This window comes from Strix aluco, chromosome 25 (genome assembly GCF_031877795.1).
Source record: "Strix aluco isolate bStrAlu1 chromosome 25, bStrAlu1.hap1, whole genome shotgun sequence".
Lineage (NCBI taxonomy): Eukaryota > Metazoa > Chordata > Aves > Strigiformes > Strigidae > Strix > Strix aluco.
The window spans coordinates 8,367,919-8,373,575 of NC_133955.1; positions in this window are offsets into that span (position 1 = coordinate 8,367,919).

Here is a 5,657-nt window from a genome sequence, read left to right on the forward strand (position 1 = left end):
TTTGCTGCTCATCCTTGAGCCCCCGCGGCTTTTGGCTGCACCTCCCCGGTCTCTGTCCGCGCTTCACGCTCAGACACGCAGCCCCTGCAAACCTGACACTGGGGAAGGCAACTTGGATTTCATCCACCAGCTGCAGCGTAACAGCAATTCGCAGATCATGTTTTCCCACGATTTTACAAAGTTCTGCAGTCGTCCAGCTCCACGCAGCTCCTCAGAAGAATGTGTGGTGCTCGGGGCTGGGAGCGGAGCTCGAGGAGGGTCAGTGGCGCTGGTTGAGGCAGCGCTGGGCTTCGAGCTTGTGGGCTCGGTCCCCCCAGATGCTCTAGACCTGGCCTTTGGCAAACCTCATTCTGGGGTAAAGCATTTCTCATTCTGTTTACATCTCCTGATGTAATTTGTTAGCAAATTCTTACACCTCCCCTCAGCCTGCAGACGGTCGTTTTACATATGGTACGTGGATACTGTAAATGAACACAGTGACATTCTGGTGTAGATTAAAGTGAAAAATTGAAGTTGCGTTCCTAGCTTCATTTCACTGCAGCACAATTCATTGGTGCCATCTGTCTTAGTCCTTTTTAAATGGCAGCTCTTCTGGATTGATTGGCAAGTGAATAGATTTCCTGCCACAAAGTTTTGAGGTCAATCAATCACTTATGTGTATTAATTACGAAGATCTTGAAGTTGCAGTGTGCAATTTTTTTACTTCAATGAGCTACACATACAGAGTTGCTTAGACTTTTTTTAAACAGCTCATTTTTTACCGTTGGTCAGAACTCCAGGCTGACAGACGCAAGAAGGGATTGGCATCTCCTGTGAGCGAAATGCGGGATTCGGCAGCCCCCACTGCGGGGCACGGAACTCTGAGGGCACGGAAATACGGATGCCTTTCTCCAGAGGAGGAAAGGACTCAGGTATTTGGGCAACTAAAGGTTTTACAACCCTTTTTGCGAGAGCGGGGCAGTATCCTGTGAAGCAATGAAGTCATGGCCAATCCCTGCCCAAATTCCAGCCTTCGGTGCAGAGCGCCAGCCCTGCTGCGGGCGAGCCCGCTGGCTGCTGCCCAACCGCCCCGGGAAATGGCACGTAATAAAGTTGCCTCATGTTCTATGTGGATTTGTAGTGTTGCTACGCACAGTTAAACAGATAATGTTTTTCACCCGGAGAAAACTGCGTTTTTACAGTCAGAGCAATGATTCTTTATACACGCAATATTTTTCTATATAGAATTGCTGACACATGAAATAGAAAATACAGGATATAAGCGAGACTGTGTGTCTATATGTACACATACATAAATTTTAGTTTAACTTTGTAAAGTGGTTTGAGTGTCTGTGCACCAAGAGGGGACAACTTAAGCAGGAATATGTTTGCAAGTACTTCCATGGATGTGAAATGTTCCCTGGATTTTATACAGCAAAAGTTTGTCAGTCATCTAAGTGTATCCCGTGCGATCTGTTCTTGCTCCCTGGACCAGCGGGGGTTGGACACCCTCGGGCCTTGCTGGGCTGTTCCTGGGTTTAAGCACACGACTTGGCAAGCTGGAGTCGCTGCGCGGCAGTTGTGTGGCTTTGCTGGCAAACGTTTCTGATAGCAGCTGATCAGCGGCTCAGTCACCAGGGAGGATTCAAGCATAATGTGTCTTTGGAGCGTTGAACATCACCTTTACAGGCGATTGTGCAGAGCAAATATTGAGGCAGAAGGCTGGGGGCTGCCTGTTGAGACGTGAGGAGAAGTGGGCAGTTTGCAGGCTAAAGCCCAGCTCTCCCGGGCGATTTGGGGTTGTGGGTCTGGTTTTGGCACGAGCTAATTGCAGTGGGGGCAGAGGCAGGGCTGCGCAGGAAGGGAAGGTGGGTGGAATCCTCCCTCCACTGAGGCTGCGACAAAAGATGCTTTCACAGTATTTCTGGCTAGTTCAAACCCAGGTGCCCAGAGGGAAGGAAGTTTTTTGTAAGAGGAGGGCTAAAAAGAAACTGTTTTTAAATTCTCTGTTTTATGAATTGAATCTAACTACAATGTGATGGTGAGAAAATGTCTAACAGCCTCTGCAGCGTTATAACAAGCATCAGAAAAGAAAGGAACTGGTTATTTTGGGAGATACAGCACTGGCTTAGCTAATTGCAACTTCGGCAAATGCTGAATTGTGTGAAGTTAAGTGCATTTTGGGGGACATTTAAAATGCTTTATTTTCTCCAGAATGGGGTATTAATGCTTTTGTAAATTCCCTCAGCTCCAGCTGCAGCAGGAAAGTCATTGTAATACCCACCTTGGAAACGAGCAGGGTGTAATTAATGCTTCTACTTTGCCTCAGACACAATGGAGGCTTCCACGATGAACTGCTCGTAGGACGCTCACTGCCTTGGCCCAGCAATTACCGTGCAGCTCCCGCCCGCTGTGCCCCGGCGAAGGGGCAGCTCTGGGGGGCACTCCCCGGCCCTGCACTGTGGGGGACGGGGGGAACTCGGGCTGTGCGGGACCCTGAGCCGTGTCAGCGCTGGAGCGTTCCGCAGAGCTCGCCGGGAAATGGCTCATCCCCGCCGCTTCTGCGGAAATATCGGCAGAACTTCCCCGGCTCCGACTCTCACAGCCGTGGAGGGGGAAGCTCCCGCTCCGTAGGAGCTGTGAAGCGCTGGATGCTGTTTCCTACCACCAAATATCTGTCTCAATCCACATGCAAAGGGAAATCTTGCCGCTCGAGCCCTGCGCTGGTGGAGGCTGTGCAGCCTTTGCTGCACAGGAGGGTTTTGTAAATGATGCAATTGTAATAATTTGTATGTGAAACAGCTCTTCCTTCAGCTATAAATTTAGTCCAGCCAATTGAAATTCCCCATCTCTTCTTCGGGGAATAGCTTGAAAGCAAACCCAAGGCTGCAGAGCTGCCTGTGCTTGTAGGTTTCTATTTATCGCAAAATAATTTCCCGCTGCTGTTTTCTAAACTGCTTTGACAGAAACAAAGCGGCAGGTCGGAGTGCTGGTTTCACTCGGCAGCAGCCATGTGGAATTGCAGGTTTGACCTCATTTTATCCTCCGAGTATTTAGAGATTGCTTTCATGCCCAGGAACCATATGAGAAGAATATAGATTCCTTCCAGAGCACACTGAACTTGGAAACAATAAGTGACCTCTAGAGTTGGATTCTATAGCCACAAGAATAAAGAATTTTTTTCTTTAGGAATGAAAGAAACAGGTTTTATATCAACACAAGCAGAACAGCTGCTCAAGTAAAATATCCAATAAAGTGGAAATAGAAAAGCTGTTTCCAAATGATATCCTTTTGAAGAAATCATTATGCCATTTCTGTGATTCCCTTATGCTTTCCATATCTACATCGCTATCTAACGGCAGAGGCTGCAGAGGTTGAGGGGTTTGATAGTCTATCGCGTTCTTCCTTTGCAAACGCGTCCGGGCAGAGGGAAGCTGTGCCAGATCTGTTACTAGATTCAACACCCAGAAAAATGGGCAAATTTCCACTTAGACAATGAGATGCCCAGAGGACATTTTCACAGAATAGGAGGGAAAGAAATAACCCGGTAGCTTCAGGCTGTTTATCTGTTGCAACAGCTTTCCACGAGGAATGGCAAACACGGTCACAGCAATGAAAGTGCAACCAAGGCGCTGAATTCCCCCAACTTTTTGCCATTCCCATGTCTTCTGGGTTAGTGCGTCCTCCTCCTGGCTTTGCCCTTTCTTCACCTGTTTCTCCCTGCGAGGGCTGTGAGCAGCAGAGAATTTTTAACGGCCAAATGGCTCAGCCCTGCCGGCAGTGCAGCAGTCCCCACGCTGCCCAGGCAGCCGTTAGCCAGGACCGGTGCTGGGGTGGCCGCTCTGGCCTGGGGCCCCAGTGCCCTTGAACGTGCTTGTGCTGCTGCTGGCTGCCGGTGATCCCCTGCCTCGGCTCTGTCCCCCCAGAACCAACAAGCCTGTCCACACAGGCCCTGATTCCTGCCTTGAGCGGGGCTGCTCGGGCTGCGGAAGAGCATCCGCTGCCGGCTCAGCGCAGGCGCTGCCTGGGCCCATCAAAGGGAGCCACAACGGCAGAGCGGGTCCCCGCTCCCACGGCAGGTCCCAGCCGCCCCATGGGCAGCTCGGCTGGCTGGGGAAACAGCTCCCAGCAAAAGTCACCAATCCTCCTTTCTTTTGCCTTTATTATTATTCTTTCCTTCAGTGTGGCTGTGAAGTTGCTGGGCAGGAGGAGGGCAGGGACACGGGGAGCCCTGTCCCCATCAAACTGCAGCGCTGTGGCTGGCGTGGCCCGAGGGGCCTGGGGACCAGCAAGGTGGATCTGGACATGAATAAATGGGCATTTTTAAAAGGCTTGTCCTCTGCTCAGCGCTGCCTGTGCTGACAGGCTGATTTATGTCCTGCCCGTGGAGGGAAGCGGTGGCAGGTTCGCGCGTGCTCCCCGTGCGTGGGTTAGATCGCTGTGTTTGCTCGTCCCTGTCGCCCCGGTGGGGCTGTCTGACTGCCCTGGCCATGAAATGGTTTATAAGCAAAGTTTTCCTTTTGCCCTTCTGAGTGCTCATGCTCTTTCAGACAGCAAATTTCCAAATGCAGTTAGACAAAAGAGAAAGCTCCCGCTGATACAAATGGATCTTGGGTTTTCTGACTACTTGATATACCACAAAAGCTGCTCTCTTTTTGCATGGTGTTCAGCTCCCAATGAAGAGGAAAACTTTCCTGCTAGGGTTAAAAAAAGGCCAAAAAATAAACTTTGGCCTTGGCCCTGCAATCATGGGACGCTGTGGGGCCGCACTGCTGCTGTCCCTGGGCCCAACCCCTGCTGCCCGTGTCCCCTCCTTGCCTGGGGGGACAGAGACGGTCCTACCCCCCCATCCTGTGCCTGCAGCCTCTGGAAGATTTGCTCCAGAGCAGCTCTATTGCATTCTCTCAGAGCGAGATAAATAAACAAACTTGATTTCATGGAGTTTATCAAATTTTAAACAAATTATTGACTGAGAAAAAAGTCCCCCCCACATGCACGGAGACCTTCTCCCTCCCTCTTCGTTGTCATGAGCTGAGCTACATCCACGCTCACTTGCGTGTTGTGGGCAATGGGAATAAGAAGCTGGAGAGGAAAAGAGAGGTGTGGGGTGGTGGGGGTGTTTGTAAAGGTGTCCGCAGAGCAGAATCTTGAAGGTATTTTGGGCTCAGCACTGCCGACCCCACTCTGAGCAGTGCTGGCAAAATGGGAGACTGTTAAATGGGAGCAAGTAGGAAATGACAGCATTCTCTGCTGAAAAGAGCTTGGCAGTTGCAGATTTTATATCTATTTAATTTAGAAAGGACTTTGTTTCATCTCAGGTAATTGTGTGCTGGCTGGAAGAGCTCCTGCGCCAGGGCTCCGGCGCCGTGCCGGGCGCAGGCAGGGGTGCCGAGGATTCAGCACCCCGCTCCCTGCCGTCTTCGCCCCACACAGTGGGTTGCAATGGGCTTTCCAAGCGCTTTACATCAGGCCATAAATGTGTATCCGCTAGTTACCCACCCACAGCAACCGGGGGAATGGAAGCAATTTCTGAGGCTAACAAGAAAAAAATAAATCTTGCTGAATGGAAGGTGATAGCATTGAAGTAACAAGTGCACACGTCTAGATAAATAGATGAATACCGCAGGGGCCAAACTGTCTTTTTGACAGATGATATGAAGATGGGGTCATAAAAAACA